At 44.0% G+C, this 18,172-nt stretch overlaps 1 pseudogene; it reads right to left on the bottom strand.

The window, feature by feature from the left end:
• Positions 1 to 17,823: 17,823 nt before the first annotated feature.
• LOC136646443 (5S ribosomal RNA) lies at positions 17,824 to 17,941 on the bottom strand (annotated as a pseudogene).
• Positions 17,942 to 18,172: the final 231 nt, after the last annotated feature.

An 18,172-nucleotide genomic window follows, 5' to 3' on the forward strand; every position in this document is an offset into this window, starting at 1 on the left:
AGGCTTTGTTCACCCATAGACAAGCCATGAAGCAGCCCCCAGATGGTCAGATGTATATTTAACTCCATTCTGTGTAAGCACCTTTGAAAGATGATTTAAAATAAATCTGACCACTATGGGGCCCTTCTCATCCCAGGAGATTGACTAGAAAAACCATATGGTGACTTGTTTCTGGAGGTGAACAAACTCTTCCCTATTCTTTCCATTTTCATCTCACTGAAAGGTGACAAAGCAGATCTGACAGACCATTCCTACCTAAATCCCTGCACAGTGATGCAGCAGTGCCAGCAGCAGTTCTGGGGACACTGCATCCCACAATGGATTTTTGGCTTCAGGAAGTCTCCTAGCAGTAAGAAGATATTTATTCCCTTGTCCCATGGTCAGACCCAACAGCTGCAATGGGTCAAAACAGACCTGTCCGCATTGCAGTGGGATCTATTCAGGTGGGATCAGGCCTGGGAAAGTGAGTTGGGATATGGTGCACACTGGCACTGCCAATCCTATCTCTCTCCCAGGCCCAATCTGCCCATCTCAACTCCTGGTTGCCTCTAAAGTTCGGTGCAGCTGTACAGAGTCCTTCCAAGACGTGCAATGGCACAATGGTATCTTCTAGATGGTTGGTGATGATGTCATCACGTCATCGCAGACTTCCAGGTCAACCTAGCTCCAAGGCGCATGGAGTTCAGTTGAGAGGTGTGCGGCCACACATCTTAGGAAGAACACTGCCTTTGGCCTGATCCAGAAAAGGTTTTATGTTCTTATGTTCTCTTCCTCAACATGTGAGCAAGTTTAAGTTCAGTCTAAGTGGAGATATTTGTGACAGCTTTCTACTCTACTCGCAAATAACTTTAATGTATGCTTAATTGCCATGCTCCTGGGCATGACAATCTATATTGCTGACACCATAAACAGCTTCCTCTTAGATGTTTTGTGATTAATTTGGAGTACAAGTTAATTATCCTTCAAAATAAAATGATTGTCTAATCACCATTGTAATTTACCTTCACAAATTATATAGCATCATAATTCAAACAAAATAACGTGGAAAATCTAAGTCAGGTAAAAATATTGGGTTCCCACCTTCTTTTCTTTCCTAGATGCCAGTGTCTGGGGTCTTAACAAAAAACAAAACATGGTTAATTTGTATTGGAAACCATTAAATCTACATTTACTGTAGCAATTGTAGGTTGTACAGGATGCAATTTGTTTTATGTATGACTGGCAAAAAAGTGGCTATTTCCTGGAAGTTTAAATCTGTGGTAATAATAATAATAATAATAATAATAATAATAATAATAATAATAATAATAATAATAATAATAATAAAACTTTATTTATATCCTGCCCTTCTCCCCAAAGGGACCCAGGGTGGCTAACAACATATAAAAGAGATTAAAACATAATTTCACAAACAGATAAAAACATATTATCATTATCATTTCATACCACATTAATTTGTGGTATGAAACACAGAGTAGGAATCAGCATAGGACTAATTTATTACAATTTTGACAATATCTCTTTTTTGTCTTTTTGTTCATAAATGTGTAGCTTTGGATATTAATTTATATTAACCTACATAGGCTGTTCTATATTGTTATGTATGGATACATACATGGGGATCATAGCAAAGTTCTGGTTCTTCACATTAATATGCTCTTGAACCTCTATGACACTCTCAACCCACAGCTATAAGAGTGACTTCATTAGGTGAAAGTATAATAAAAGCAAAAGTTCAGGTATTTTAAAATCTTTTATCTACAATGTTCAGTCATGCATGTTAATGTACACATGTAGGTAGCTGATTAAAAATTAGGGCATTATGCTTGTGTGAATCACCACTGAGAAGCAGTGTCAGGTAGCGTGATTTTTGCCAGGTCACATTAATTTCAACCTTATGGCTGCATCAGTGAGGATGTTCAATGAGAGTGGGGGGTGGGGGGTGGAGAGATGTGATTAGAGCCCTGGTCTTTGAGGGATCTTTCTTTTGTAAAAGCGTTCTACTCCAGCATTCATTGTGTGTGTGTCCACTACTGTTAACCACCTTGGGAAAGAATATGAACTATCCAAATCCTTGTTTTTCTTGTAATATGTTTTTTGCTAATCACCTTGCACTGAAACCCCTTTTTTAAAATGACTGCAAATAATTTACCCAGCACCCCCCAATAAAGACACAGGCAAGGGCATATGGTACAAAGGGCCACTTTATTAACTATTTACAAGACTTCAGACTGCAGCAGGGCCTAACAAATAAGTCATGCGGGTTCTACATGGGGGGAAATGGAGCTGCCCGTCTACTTCCCCCTATAGTGATTTGGGTGACCACACCAGACTCTGGGCAGTGTCAGTACAAGCCTGCCGCCCCCTTCATTGTCACCCCAAAGGGGCAGGGTGGCAGGCTAGCTCAGGCCATCCGAGCGAACCCGCGGTGAGCCTTTACCACCAGGCCGAGGTTCATCCAGCCTGTGTCACCCAACCAGGAATGCCTGCATGACCAAGCGTGGAGTCCACCCGGCCCTTGCCACCCTGCAGTGTACACCAATATGACCTTACCTACCCAAAACCCGCACGACACCTGCCTAAAGTGACCAACAAGACCGATCGAAAACCCCATTCCGCCCCTAACTCCACAGTCCGGGATAGGCAAAAAACCACCAACCGACGTGCCAATTAGGCTGATGGCAAAAATTCCTACCCGGCCCCAGATGGTGACCAGCTAGTCTCGGACTGCCAAAGGGTGGGCTGGTGGGTGACCGCTGCCTGGTCCCGACTGTGCAGGCTTCTCCAGGCAGCCTGCACATGGCCCCAAACCAATTAGCCCCCAGCCAATTGGCTGTGAGGTTGGCCCCTCCTGTGCCTCATGCGGGGGCAGGGCAAACTCCGGTGGAGCGCTAATTCACGTGCCACCGGAATTATAATGATTTTGTGAACCACTCCTGTTGAAAAGTATATAAATATCATCATCAACAAGAACAACACCCTTATCTCCTGAAATGGCCACATCAATAAGCATCACTTATTTCTTCTCAACCACAGTTATATCGTGTGTGTTGTGTTCTAATTTTTATCTCTCTGGATTTTGAAGTTCTACAAGGTTTTGACCTGTTCATTTTCTACCACTCTCATTGCACTGTTCCACCCACCCTCTTCTAACCTCTGTGCCAACTTACAGGCACCAGGGGATCCCAGATTGATGCTGTTGTGCAGTTGCCACTGCTCACCATATCTGGTGGCTGCCCCATTGCGCACAATAGCGCATCACATTTTGGGCACAATCCTAACCAACTTTCCAGTACTGACCTAGCTGTGCCAGTGGGGCACATGCTGCATCCTGCAGTTGTGTGTGTGTGGGGGGGGGGCAGTCATGGAGGCCTCCTCAATGTAAGGTCATGTTTGTTCTCTTACCTCAGTGTTGCATTGCCCTTATGTCAGTGCTGGAAAGTTGGTTAGGATTGCGGCCTTTGTGATACCAAAAAGGCTGCTGTGTTCTTGGAACATGAATTCCAATAGTGAACTGGCCTGTTAGGATTGGCCCCTTGACCACATGCTTTCCCACTGAAACCAATGGTACATAAAAGGGCTTAATTTGACTGATTCATGCCAATTTTGTAAAACCAGCAAACCAATAGGTAACCAATGTGTTGCTCGCATGTCAGCCAGAAAGCAACAAGGAGGTTCATTTAAGACATATATATTTTTTATTTTCACCTGTGCCCTGGAAATCCATGGAAATTTTGTCAATTTATATTGAAGTAGGGCTATACCCATTGCTCATGCTTTAGTATGATGGCACACATTGCCTGTTAGCATTCAGCTTGATATTTGTGTTAGGCGACAGTGAGGACTGTTAGGTCAATTGTGTGTGTGTGTTTTTTTTTAAAGTTTTGTAGGCTTGTGGAGTCCTGCCAAGTTTCTAGTTATGATGTGGCACAGCACCACTGACACACTGAACAAAACACACAAGGACTTTTTGCTTGTACCTTCTACCTGCCAAGCATGCCCTGCACGGCTGCCAGATTTGTAGTCACTGTTAAATGAGAGCCAGAAAATAGGTTTCTTATTAGTAATGCCAGAAACAAAAGTCTAATCCCACGAAATCACATGTTTTTGTACACTGTGTTCTCTCTCTCCTACTTCCTGAGCTTGTTTCCCAATTAAAAGTTGATCCCTCTACACATCTGAATGGCAGGTGTGCTTACTTACCTAGGACTCTTATCTTCAGCAGCGTGGAAAAAAAAAGAGTTCTGAAAACACATGTGAAAGTGGGTGAGAACTTTTTGAAGGATGGTGGGTGAGGAGTGCACCTTTGCAAGTCATTTGTTCATTCAGGAAGCCACCTAGACTTGTCCCATGTTGGTCAGATACACAAATCTAAAGAGCCATACGTAAAATAGCAAGTCGGCATGTGTTAAGGGAATGGGATAATGTATTCAGAGGTTTAGGCTAGAAACAAGCAGAGGCATTACAGTTTCCATTGGAAACCCTGCAAAATATGGAAGGCAAGATGACATACTATAAGGAACAGCCACCTTGCAACGCTTGCAAGAGGAAATTATTCCAATAGTGTAGTGTGAGTCATATAGCAAGAGGATCTTCCAGTAGGAATATTATGTGCACATCCAGTGACTTTATCCCTTCGTGAGCACTGCTTTCATAAAGAATTTAACAGCCCTGAAATAATGTTCAGCAATATAAAAAGTAGGGCTAGTTCTGCCTAACTTTTTTTTTTTGCCTTTTCATTAGATTTTGTGCCTAATGCTTATACACAGAGAGTGAATTTAACCAATAAACAACAGAGCAGCTTTGAACAAACCATTTGTTTGTTAGCCACATTAGGCGAAGTCAATGGCATATTTCAAGTAGGTATGAAATATTCATGAACCCCGGAACCACTCCAATTTACTGGCAGAAATGAGTGCAGACCACACTGCATGCAAAACTGGAATATTTTAACCCTTTCTCTCACTTGAATCTTAATTTGTGCCAAGGGTTAGCTGCAGCACTGAGTCTGTTTTGAAGATCACAGCTCAGCCATGGAGCATGCGGTGGATTAATAGGCAGTGTCTCTGATCACATGCAGAATGACTTTCTTTCTCTATCGAACACTTCCAGTACTTGGGAGGAGACATTCAGTGGTAGATTTTCCAGCTCAGAGAACGTGGTCCTGCTGAGACCCTTCTTAAAATGATAACCACTGGGCATAGAAGGTCAAGTTGTAGCTTGACTTGTGCAAGCCGAAGAAATCTTGTGCAAAGACCTTCGCCACCCCTTCCTTTCACAGTAGACCTCTTCGTACACAGCCTAATGATGCAATTCTAATCTTATCTTCCTGGGAGTAAGTCCCATTGAATGTATGTACTGCACTCTTGGGTCCTTCATGGTGTCACAGAGACACCAAAGAAAAGCCCATCCTTTTCTGCTTCCGTCACTACAGACTCATCCTTCACTGGCTGTAACTGTTTCACATGCTTGGCATGTGAACTGAGCATGGCATTTCATTTCTGAGAGCTAGATGTGCTTGAGAAAGCCAAGAGAGACAAAGGGGCTGTAGGAAAGAAAGCAGAGAAGGAGAATAAAGACTTGACTGACAAAGGGCACAATCCATGTTCAGTTCCATGTTCAGTTCAGAAACAAAATGCCATGTTCAGTTCCTCATTCTTCTGTGAGGGAGATGGTGACCTTGGAGTGGTTGGGCTATGCTTCTGTTCAGGGCACTTTTCCCTTGCCTTTCTAACCATTAGGTATCACGGCCGCTCAAAACACACTTGAGTGGTGTAACCTGGTTAGGAAGTTGCCCTCAATTTAAACTTTCTGCTAAGAAAAAAAAGGGGGTGCTCCAACTGCCCCCTCGCTGGATTCAATCTATCAACAAGTGGTATAGGAGTGTTGCTTAGGGGCCTTTATCCCTCAGTCCCCAAAATGTGATACACAAGAGCAACTGCAAAGCTACCCCTGCAGTCACCATGGGGCAGAAAAGGCCCTTTATCATCTTCTTCCACCAGGTTCTGCACTGCTCCCTATCGCTAGGCACAGTTTTTCTTGCCAGTTCTGCCTTAATGCTTGGGTTCCTTGTTAGGCCAAAAATGTCAAGAGTTTGCTGCACACTGATCTCCCACGACATGTGAAATACAAACTGAGCTGAGCCAGGGGATGCCCAGCCTATATGCTGGCCTGGTGCCGCCTCCCATTACCTGAGAAAGCTGCAAAAATGCAACCAACCATTAGGTCTGTTCCATTTCTCCTTCATCAACCTACAGTCACCTTCCTGGTTGGCTGCTTAGAGCTGACTGGGATGAGACCATGATTCCTGTGGCCACCAGCAAAACCACTTGCTAGTCAGAGCTGTAGTTTTCCACTGAAATATGTTCGAAGATCTTCCGTGCATGCCCCCCTGTTGTTTTCTTATTTCTCCACAGCCCAAGCATGCTGCTGTTATTTGAAACCATCTCCCAGGTTTGTCCTGTGGGGTATACCTGCATAAACAAACAATTCTAAGTTGATGATAGTGGCTTTTCCTGGCCTTTCCTATTTTTAATTCTGTGATCATTACCCACCCTGCTATTTTCCACAAGTTAAAATATATCAAAGGACTAAAATACATACTAGAGATATACTTCTCTGGATCATTAAAATGACAGTGGATAATCTGGAAATGGTGCAATTTTGCTTCAGAAATAAACATGGACAATTGTCGATTGACGTCTGGTGCTTGATTTACATTGCATGAGACAGCAGTGTGACTTTGACTGAGCACGGACTGGTTTTTTTTCAGAAATAACAAGTACGGCAGCCAGTTTTAGTAGCACAGAATTGTAAGCAGGCCATTCATGTCTCCAGTGGATTGTCTTATTTGTTTCTGCTGTGTGTCTTCCTAACACCCCAAACCCTTTTTGGACCATAAGAGAACTGAGAAATAATTCATAGAGAAATTATTTGGATACTAGTCCATGAAAGCTTGTGCAGAAATAAATGTATCCAGCTTTAAGGTGCTACAAGACTCTTTGTTGTTTTTCCCAAAGTCTCCTGTTTGGATTTGGGATGTAAGCCCAAATTATCTATGTCCAAATGCAAACATTACTCAAGAAATAGTTTCATTATATTTATGAATTTATTTCCATATCTTTCTATCATCTCCCTTTCCTCTATGAAATATTCAAAGTATCTAACAAACACCATCTGACAAATCATAAAACATAACTGATTACATTCATTAAGAAATCATTACATTAAAATGTCATATGAATAGACAGCAGCTCTGAATACCAGTATCAGTAGATCAAAAATCACATGTAGCAACAAACTAGAAACTCAGAGCTTAATCAGAAGCTCATCAGAAATGAGTCTGCCTTGAGCAAGGCAAATCTCCCCTGGAAAAATCTATATATCATGTCACTCGTTGTTTGCTTAAATCCAAAACACATCTTGGTTCTCCTATCTAGCTATATCATATTGTGGCATTTGAAAGAATAAGAGTGACAAAAGATTCTCTCTAACACACACACACACACACACACACACACACACACACACACACACACACACACACCTTGGTGTTGAAAAAACGCTCCAGGCACTATTCTGGGGTTCCAAGATAATACAAAAGGACAGCATTTGTGACATCCTTGATGGCATGTCCCTGGCTGTTGGCATCCTTCAGTCTCGGAAAACTATGGTATCGCTCTCTGAATGGTGGTTCCGGAACAGTGTCCTCTCCAGTGCGCAAAGCCTGGGTAATGTAGATATGGAGGATAGACTGTTACCCATGCAGCAAATCCTCCCTCTCCATGTTGCTGAAATGGTCCAATGGAAAGGCATGTCCCTAGGACAGGAAAAAGAAGGAAGAAGGATTGTACCACTGAGTTAAATGTAGGTATAGGTGGGGCCTCTTTATCTGCAGATTCAGCATCTGTGATTTGCCTCACCACGGATGGTGAACCCCCAGATTGCCCCCTGCAAACCTCTGAGACGCGACCAGAACCTCATTTGCCTGCACCTCCTGGCTTACAGTAAAGGAACAAGACATTAATATGGCTCATTCCTACCTTGTTTGTTGTGAGGGGAAATGTGCCCCATGTCTGGGTACCTCCTGAGAATCAATAAAACCAGTAATATCTACGTGCCCTGAATATTATTATTTTTGATTATAATATCACAGTTTACCTTCTTAGGTCTTAAATTTTAAGCTAAAGAAGAATTGTGACCCAGTTCTCCTTCATACTGAAAATGCATTTGACGCATGGCCTAATGACAGTGGTGTCCCTCTGCTGTTAGACATCCCCTATTCAATTATTACAGCCAAATCACATTCTTCCATTTCTCCGAAATGATGGTAAGTTCAATGACTAGAGAAAGTGGCTTGTCTTACCAAAGTATAGTTTAACCCAAATGTCCTTAGCTCTGGGAGTTACCTTTCATTTCATTGATATTAACCCTGGGCATTTATGTCAACCACCTCCACTGAAAGCTATTATTTTGTTCACTGGAAAACATTCATTATAATTAACCCAAGTCTTTGATTCCATTGACCTACACAATAATGGCAAATTCATGGCTCCTATAAATCGTTTTCAGAAGTTGCACACAATATTCATTTTCTTTAGGGAGACCTCCGGTTAACACACATTGTTAATCAGTGTTGCCTCTAAATGAGTCTAGGCTTCACAAAAGACATATGTTGACTCTGCCTTCCATATAAAATAAGGCTTTTTAATATTTAAAACCTACTGGGGTTGTTTAAAAAACTCATTTGGCAATCGATCACAGTGATATAATTATTTTGTTTTACACGTTCCAGTAAAGTGACTTGGCACCAAACACAATCATGAACACATTTAAACTACTCTGAGTTACAGATTAGTCGATAAAACGCTTCTCTAAATAATGTTGCAACAGGCAGTCACTACCACCAATAAAAGCCAATAGATGTCATATATTTTGAAATTATAAACAGTCCAAGCAAGAAAAGCGCTAAAGGTACCTTGCAAATTTATGAGTGCGTCAGTGCGAGAAACGGCAAGCTACAATCTTTCCTTTCTACAACCAGAACAGCATGAGAACAGTGAAGTGGGAAAGAAACAAATGAGATTTGGACCCCAATCTTAAGCATAATTTTTGCCTGACAACACTTTTTTCTGTGTGCGAAACATGATATGTTTGTATGGCAGCCCTCCCCTCCCCAATACTTTGCCAAAATCCAAGGTTCCATTGCCACAACTATGCCAGTGCTGGAGAGTGGGTTAGGATTTGGGCCAGACGCATATTGGTAACCTTGGTCCTTGGCAAAGCCTAGCTATTGACCCACAAGGTCTTCTCTATTTCCCTGTTTCAAGAGACATTCATTGCACTTCCATGGTGACAAATTCAAGAGGGGTGGCTGTGTTAGACAGAGTCTTATGGCATCATAAAGACTAACAGATTGATTGTGCCATCAGCTTTCATGGACTAGAGTGAATGATGTCAAATGCACTTGGCAGATCTACAGAATCGCATATATAATGTTTATGGCATCTGAATTGGGAAAGGGAGGTGAAGAGAAGCAGGTTGAACAATGTGGTGGTGTGTTGCTTTTTTTTTTTTTTTTTAAAGAAAACTATTTTGGGATAAAGGGGATAACGGCAACAAGAATTTTTCAGAAGTGGATTACATTGATTGTTTTTCATTTGTCTGCCTTGGTTTCCGCAAGTCATCCAGATTAAACACTTAGATTGTGAGTTCTTTACAGACTTTGATGGATGCTGATGAAATTGCTGCAAGATACCTGGAACCCACGGGATGGACTGTGGTATAAATAAGATATAGTCTTTTTGTTAACTGATTTGAACACCGCCTCCTAAAAAAAGCAGGATAATCAAAAGCTCTATGAAATATTTACTTAATATTTATTTTTTCATATTTTTAATCTGCCCTTCCTCCAAGGAGCTCAGGGCGGTGTACATGGTTTCTCCCCCCATTTGTCCTCGTAACAACCCTGTGGAGTAGGTGAGGCTGAGACAGTGACTGGCCCAAAGTCTTCCAGGAAGCTTCATGGCTGAGCAGGGATTTGAACTTGGAATTTCCAGTTCTAAGTTCAGCACCAAACCACTACACCATTCAAACTCTCTGGTATTAATTTCAAAGAGTTATATCATGCATTTAATATTTAATAGTATTAGTAGTAGCTCCAGCTTTTTGGTGGGGGGGGGGTCCTGGGGCAAAAGCCTTGCAGGAAACTCCCAATAACACACCTACTTTGGAGAGCATGTGTGTGCCAGTTACCTTTTCACAGTGCTCAAGAACTAGGCAGAAAGAGTCCTGAGTTCACCCCCAGGCTTACCTGGGTTGGAGGGGGGAGGGAAGACAGGTGCCAGCCCCCACCTCCAACTGCAGCGGCGACTTCAAGGGGGCTGGGCAGGAGGCAGTCCCCATCACTAGCTGCGAGAAGCCCACAGAGTGGCTGTGGCGGGTCATCCTGGCAAGCTGCTGCGAGGCAGCCTGGGGCTCACTTGAGGCCACCTTGAGCGAGCACCAGCACGCCGCAGTGGAGTGGCATGCAGACCGGTGGCAGGGACCTCTGGCCAAGCACAGGCCATGCCCCATACCACGCCAGACATTGGAGAGGGTAGGGCCGGAGGTGTGCTTGAATGGGCTGCTGCTGGTGGTCGCCATGGCAGCCTATTGGTTGGCGCTCATGCCTTGGAAATCAGAGCACGAGAGGTGCGACCACCAGAATCTGGCCATGGGCAGTCAGCTGGGGATGGGGAGGGTCGGGCAGGCGGTGCTTCACCTGGGGGCACCCCTGGCAGCCACCACAGAGGACCCAGGTTCATCTCCCCCACCCTCGAGCTGGCCTGCCAGGGCGGTGCCCATCACAGGCCTGGCCTGACAGGGTCTTTAGCCTTGAGCAGTCAGCCCAAATTATGGAGCCAGCCATGGGAGTGGCAAGCAACAGGAGCCAGTTTGGACGAGGCCCTCTGAGGGAGTCAGCTTCCCACATATGAGGCCCAGCCCAGCCAAGGACGAGGGTCACTGCAGGCCAGGCTGCTGGTTGGTGTGGAAGCCAGCTAGCCTGTGAACCAGGAGCCGAGCCCCAGATTCAGGGGAGAAGGATCTGGGTTGTGCAACTCCCTTCCCCCACAACCTGACTGAAATCTTTTCACTGGGTCCATTGTGCCAGAGCCTAACCCAGAGGTGCCCTGCCACTACTCCCCCTGTGGACCTGTTGGAGCTCAGAGACCCCAGGGCTCATGTGTCTGCCCCCAGAGCGCTACGGTCATAGCCTGTTCTTTGCATTTAATGTCCCAGTTTGCCAGTTTGTTTAGATGTGCCATGGATGTGACAAAGTAAACTATAGGCCACAAAATGTAATGCCCTCAATAAATCTGTCAATCTTCAAGGTGCCACCAGATTCACTGCTTTTGTGTTGGACTGTACGAGCATTTGTACAACTCATCTTGCTGAATTCCCACCAGTGTTTTGTACTCTAGCAGTATTGATTCCCATAGAACCTCAGCTTTGCTCCTACCATCTGTTCAATTGGAAACTCACTAGTCTGAAACTGTTTACATGACAGAAAAAAGGAAATGATGCAGCTGCCTTCCCAGGAGGACTATCTGAATGTGTTTATGATACCAAAAAGTTGCCAAGAGAGGTAAAGGGAGATGCTCTTGTAGTGGCATGCTGACACTGCGCTGATCCCAGAGGCAAGCAGTGTTGCCTCTTATCCAGTGTTAGGGTTTTGGGGTTTCTGCACAATGTTTACCTTAGACCCAAGAGCAAAACTAGCCCATATGTTTCCCTAGAGGGCTGTTGCATGAAGAGAGACTTTGAATTGTCTCATGGGGTGCAGCTGTGAAATGCAAAACAGCAAATTGCGAAAAGTGTGTCAACTGACAACTGATTTGGAGACCTTTGAAACTCAGACAATCTTTCCTGGAGCAGAGGGTGCTGGAAGGTCTGCCTCCCAAAAGCAACCAAATACTGCAAAACAGTGAACCAAACAGACAGGTGCATCACTCTCTCCACAGTCCTTGGAGATGCTGTTGCTTGGAAGGGAAGGGAACGCAGCATCTATTTTTTTTAGGGCAGAGGAGTAAGTCTATTTGGGAGCAACGCATATTCTTCATGTGCAAGTCATTTTCCCTAACTGAGGCAAGTGCAAACTGGTGGCACTTCCTCTGTGATGAAAGGCACTCTGCACATGCTCAAAAGACACTCCAATACACTGTATTGGACAGTATGGCCAGGGCCAAATATAGCAATGTCTTGCGTGATTTGTGTGAGACTAAGAGTGCAATCCTAACAGGGTGCTCGGCCAGTGCACGTCCCTTGCGCTGGCCTTGGAGGGTTGCAAACGTGCCATAAAGCACATCAGGGGGGCATGGGGAGAGTGGGGAGGAGGCGTTTCAAGCGGGGAAGCAGGCAGCAGGCAGGCCTATGGGCGGTTGGTGGGAAAGCAGGGGGTGGAGCCAGGACCCGGCACTTGTGCCGGATCCTGACCCCCTTCTCAGGCAGTGCGGCATGTCTCTGGGCTGCTTGGATCTGCACCACCTCTTAAGATTCGAGCAGACCCATCGGGGCTGCTGTGGCTCTCACCCGGGTTATGGGAAGTATTTCTCCTTGCCCTGGGCTGCTGCTTACAGACCAAAACTCATGCTGGATAAGGGCAGGTCTCCCTGTCCCAGTGCAAGTTAAAATTGCACTGCCCAAGCCCAAGCCTATTCATGCCTACTCAGAAGTAAGTCCCATTATAGTCAATGGGGCTTACTCCCAGGTAAGTGTGGTTAAGATTGTAACCAAAATGTCATATGGCTTGATCACCAAGTGCCATTGGAACTATTTGGTCTATGGAAAATGGCCATTACATATTCTTTTGGAAAGCTACTTAGACCCAAACTGTATGTGCCAATCAATGCATGACATGGCCTGGTGTGTGTGTTTTAAGCAGCCCAAGGAGGTGCCAAATGGGGTGAAGCCATGGCAAGGGGGGTGGGCTTTTGCACTTTATACCTTCCATGGCTCTGATCCCATTCATGGGTCCTACATGAGCCAAAAGATTTGGATAGGCAAGTCATGCTGCTTGCCTGCACCTCCTAGGTTACAGTAAAGAAACAAGGCTTTATTATGGCTCATTCCTACCTTGCTTTCCCCCCCCTGTCATCTGACCTTGGATGGCAGTTTGTTGCCTACCCCAGACTGCTGAGGGAGGGAAGGTATGTTCAATAGGTTTCATACATTAAAAATTGGTCTCTGTGTTTAATAAAGTGGCACGAGTCAAACCCAAGTGCAGTCTGTTGTCTTCGTTGGTGGGTGTGAGGGTAAATAGAGTGCCAGATGCAGGGGAGTGGCAGTGAGATGCAAGTGTCTTGTGGTCTTGTGTGCTCCCTGAGGCCTCTGGTGGGTTGCTGTGAGAAACAGGAAGCTGGACTGGGTGGGCCCTGGACCTGATCCAGCAGGGCTCTTCTTATGTTCTTAAGTTCTTATGCTTGTTGTGAGGGAAAATGCGTCCCCTTTTCCTTGCACCCGTCAATCTTATCCCTCCCCGCAGGCTACGTCATGGTGAATGGAGGCCCTTTTTCCCTCCTCGGTTTGGGGGAGATCTCTATCAAGACATCAACAACAGAAAATGAGAATAACCAAAGAGTATATATAAAATATGGAAACAATGGTGAAGCATTGAAACTATTAACCATTTCATTATATTGTCAACACAGACTTCCTTTTTTCCTGATACAAAAATTAGTTGATGAAACAAACATCCTAGTTTACTTGTGAAACCTTGAATTCTCAATAGCAGAACCAAAATGGCTAATTGCTCCTTGTCAGGATTGTTTGAAATTCATTTGTAAAAGTTTGTTTTCAACATGAAATGATTCCAAGTGGTGATGATGTCATGGTATTAACTGGATAATGTTTCCGTCCTTTTAATATTTCATTAAAAAATCTCCCTCTTGTCAACACCACCCATACTTGAAAACCCCACTAAGACTATCATACAAATTAACTGGCACTGGGAAATGGATATTACTCTCTAAGCAGCACAGCTTCAAGGCACACGCCAAGAATGAACATGTTCCATTTTAAAAATAGATTTTAATGTTCACTTTAGAAGTTAGAACATGTTTCCATAGACTTGTGGGCACTGCAGAGCAGATACATTGTGGGCGACTCCTGTCGTTAAACCCAGTGTGATCCTTTTGGACATCCACTGGACATCTCTGTTAGAAACAGAGGTGGTGTTGACAACAATATATGACTGATTTCAGCGGTGCTGCATTTTTTCCATAGCATTTATACAGCAAGACATTTTTCTTGTGAACCAGTTGCAAACCTATTGTGTGGAATGGGAATGCGAAGAGAAGGAAGCGGGCTGACCCACGCAGGCATGCATATTACTCAATATTCTGCATGTGTGACTGAGCCACCACGTATTTAATACTACAAATCTAATGTTCAGATGCCGTAACTTCACTTCAGACACATTACTCAACGGCAATGCCAGAACTTCATGAATTGTCTCAGATATTCACAGAGTTTCTGAATAACATATGTTACCTGCCTCATAGAGCTGCTTATCTCTAATCTCAGCCATACTTACTTGTGAAGCATTTGGCTTATCCAGCCTCCAGTCTGAGGAAGTTTCATGTTAAGTGCATTATCTTTTTCTTTCCTTCCCCCAAAGCCACAAAGACCAATAGAGGAATTAAAATGCCCTTTCCCCACCAGAAAGAGCATGTTGTATTCAATGTATTCCCAGAAACGGTGAAATTGACAAGCAGTTTGAAAGCCCTTGGCATTTTACTTCTAGTAAAGGTTGTCAGTTTCATCCTTGCTTCCAGGACTAAATAGTGCAACATCTTCCTTAAGCCTGAACCATTGTGTGTGAACACTGCAAAAAGCAGAGGTGAAACTGTCAAGTTTTCCCCCTTCCCCTACCTCTGCAGCAAATCCTAAATGACCCATTATTTCAAAAGAGAAGGCTTGATTTCTGCAGTGCTTTGATGCTGCAAAGATGGGCGGAATAACTTGTCAGGTTCACCTGTGCCCTGTGTTGCCTTTATACATAAAGCTCTCTAAGATGCTGCCCATTCGCCCACATTTGATGTATTTTTCTTGAGCAACATGCATAAGCATGTGAGCATCCAACTGCCAATGATATATTTTTCCCCCCAGCAGAAATTAAAGCTGAACAAATCAGACATAATGAAAGTCTGAGAGATTTGTCTGCACCTATAGAAATGTGACATCCACATCAGAAATGGAACCCAGCACTTTAGTGCAGTATCCCTAGCCGCAAGGCATTATGCTATAATGATGATGAAGTGATGAGAGATAAAGTGAAGTGTGGGGATGTGTGGGCCAGCCCTTAAGATGCACCTTCTCTCCTCTGCCAACAGCTTTGCAGTCATTCATAACCCAATCTTGCTTTTCCAGATGTGCGAGAAAGAAAGAAAAAAAAAGTAAAGGCATGAGCTACTTGGGAGGAATCATATCTATCATCATTTCTGTTAAGAAAGAAAGTTAAGCATAGGTTGTAAGTTCTCAAATCACTCTCCAGAGATGCGATTGAATTTGATGGGGCCGCTTAGAGCAACCTCATCAGTCCAAGCAATTTATTGAAGTCACCGACACTGTTCCTGGATAGGGAGCCAGAGAAGCTACCAGAACTGTAACTGTTATAAACCCTCATACATCAAGTAGCGCATAACCAGAGCAGAATTTTACTGGCTAATCTTAATGCTTAATTATGATTGTTCTTTAATTGGTGTCTGAAAAACTTAGGCAATACTCATTCACTAGTTCTCTATGGGCCTGGTCACCATTATCAGATGAGGGCCTCTCCTGAATCACCTTTCCCTTAGTGCTTTTTAAGTTGCATTGTCTCTTCTTGGATTCTCTGTTGCTTTATCCTTTCTGCTGTTTTGACTGCTACTTTTTATGATTGTTTTACTAAAAATGGGCTGAGAAGCTTTTAAAAGAAACGAAACCAATATCCTCTTGCCGCTATTTTCAACCACTATTCCGTGGCACGGTGGTGTGCCATGAATGGTCCACAGGTGTGTCGTGGGAATTTGGGGGGGGGGGAAGGATCATTTGCTAGTAGGGCAATTGGGGGATGTGAGCTCCCACCGGCAGTGCAAGGCTGTGCTTTGACCATTATAGCACTTTGTCAGTGTGCCGTGAGATGAGAAAGGTTGAAAATAACTGCCCTATTATGTCAATGCACTCTTAATTCTGCTTACAATCACTGCAGCACCTACCACCTTTCCTTACAGGATAGAACTAAGAAATGACTGCCTTTGTTGTTTTCTTTGTTGTTGCAGTTGCTGCATAACAAAGCGGTAGGACAGGCAAGGGTAAGATCACAGGTCATGATTGCACAAGGAAAACAGCCAGGAGAGTGCTGCTTCAAGAGTACAGATTCTCTAACTTGTTCAAGAACCAGCACCACTTTGTACAACGATTGAGACCTGTAAAATTTGAGACCCCCAAATACGAGAGAATCTAGAGCCAGTCACAGTAACGTGGGCATCATAGCAGTTGCTCCTAAGCCTCAAGCATGAATGTGAGTTCAAAAGTGTACTGGATGGTTGGAAAGGGAATGAAGCTTCTCTGTTCTGGTGTGGCTATTGCCCAACCAGAGCTGGTTTATTGTACAGTTTGGGTCACATCTCCCTGCTTACCCCCTCGGCATCTATATCCCAAGCATGGCAGTTGTGTGGGGGGCTTCCTTTTCTTTCTCTTACTTTTTAGTATATCTAGGTGGATTTTTGACTATTGTTCTTTGGCAGTGGCACAGGTGTAAGGGAAATGGGGTATTTCCAGGCTCTGATCAAGTATCACTGATCCAGACAATGTTCTTATTTTCTCTGGCAAGGAAAACTAGAAGCTGCAGGGAAGGTGAGTATGCACCACTGGTGGTAACTGTGCTGGCCATGAGTCCTGAACAAGGCAAGGGATGCAGGAGAACTCTCCAGTTACACCATCTGTTGGCTGTCAGAAATGAAGGGCACAACTGATGTAGGGGTATTATATTACAATGTTCTTTCATTAAAAGGATGTGTAGAGAGGTGGGTTCAGGAATCAGACAGGGCTGATCCATGCCCATCAGAGAGCCCATCTAGATTGGATAGTCTGTACTGGTGGTACCCAGTATTCCAGCAGGGGGTGGCTGGGTGGGCGGCACTTGTCCTACCTAACAGTCTGGCATTGGCGCTTGAATGTGTGAACCTCATCACGTCCATTATAATAGAATGTATTTTTATACAGCGACCAGTTTTTTTTCCCCTTCTGTGAGGAATGCAATGATATTGTTTTATCGTCTCGCCTATAAACTAGAAAGCAGACTGTAAAACAAGCTCTTCATTTAGTTCATTACGCCAGACGGGTTCATAGTACTTGAAAATGTTTCATCAGTAATTACCAAGACGTTCACACTGTATTTCTGTGTCGGTTTGCCGTAAATCCATCGCCACAAGAATAATAGGCTGATTTTTGTGTTGACAAAATGATCACCGAGCAGCATCAGCATGAGTCCTCATTTTTACGTGCGTGAAAGAGTGTGATGTCAAGTTGCTCTTCCACTTGTTTAAACAGTGATCTTTGGTATCACACAAGATCATCTTTCTGCAACAAGCTATTAAAGCACAGCACGTTCGCAAATTCGCAGGAGTGTACACATCTCAACAGGTCTACGCAATAACATAACTTCCATGTCGGGAAATTAATAAGGAGGAGCTCCACCAAAAACATTTACAAACTGCATGGTGTAGCATGAAACGTGTTCAAATTCAGTGCTACTTTGATAAGCATGGTTGGCAACCTTCAGTCTCGAAAGACTATGGTATAAGCCTACAGCAGCCGGTATTCCCAGGCGGTCTCCCATCCAAGTACTAACCAGGCCTGACCCTGCTTAGCTTCCAAGATCAGACGAGATTGGGCATGTGCAGGGTAACAGTTGATAAGCATACTAAGTGCAAAACTCAGTGCAGATGAGACCAAACCTGCTTAACAAATTAAACACATATGTACTGTTCTAGTTTCGTTCGGAAAGGGTGCCTTCAAATCAAATCAAATTTGTCTCTTATTCTAACAGGAAACAAAGTTCACAAAATGACTTGCACAGCAAAAGAGCTGGCACAGAGCCAAGGAGATCCATTGGAGACTAGGTACAGAGAGGTAAGTGCTGGGTTGCCTG

Source organism: Tiliqua scincoides, chromosome 3, assembly GCF_035046505.1.
Source record: "Tiliqua scincoides isolate rTilSci1 chromosome 3, rTilSci1.hap2, whole genome shotgun sequence".
Classification (NCBI taxonomy): domain Eukaryota; kingdom Metazoa; phylum Chordata; class Lepidosauria; order Squamata; family Scincidae; genus Tiliqua; species Tiliqua scincoides.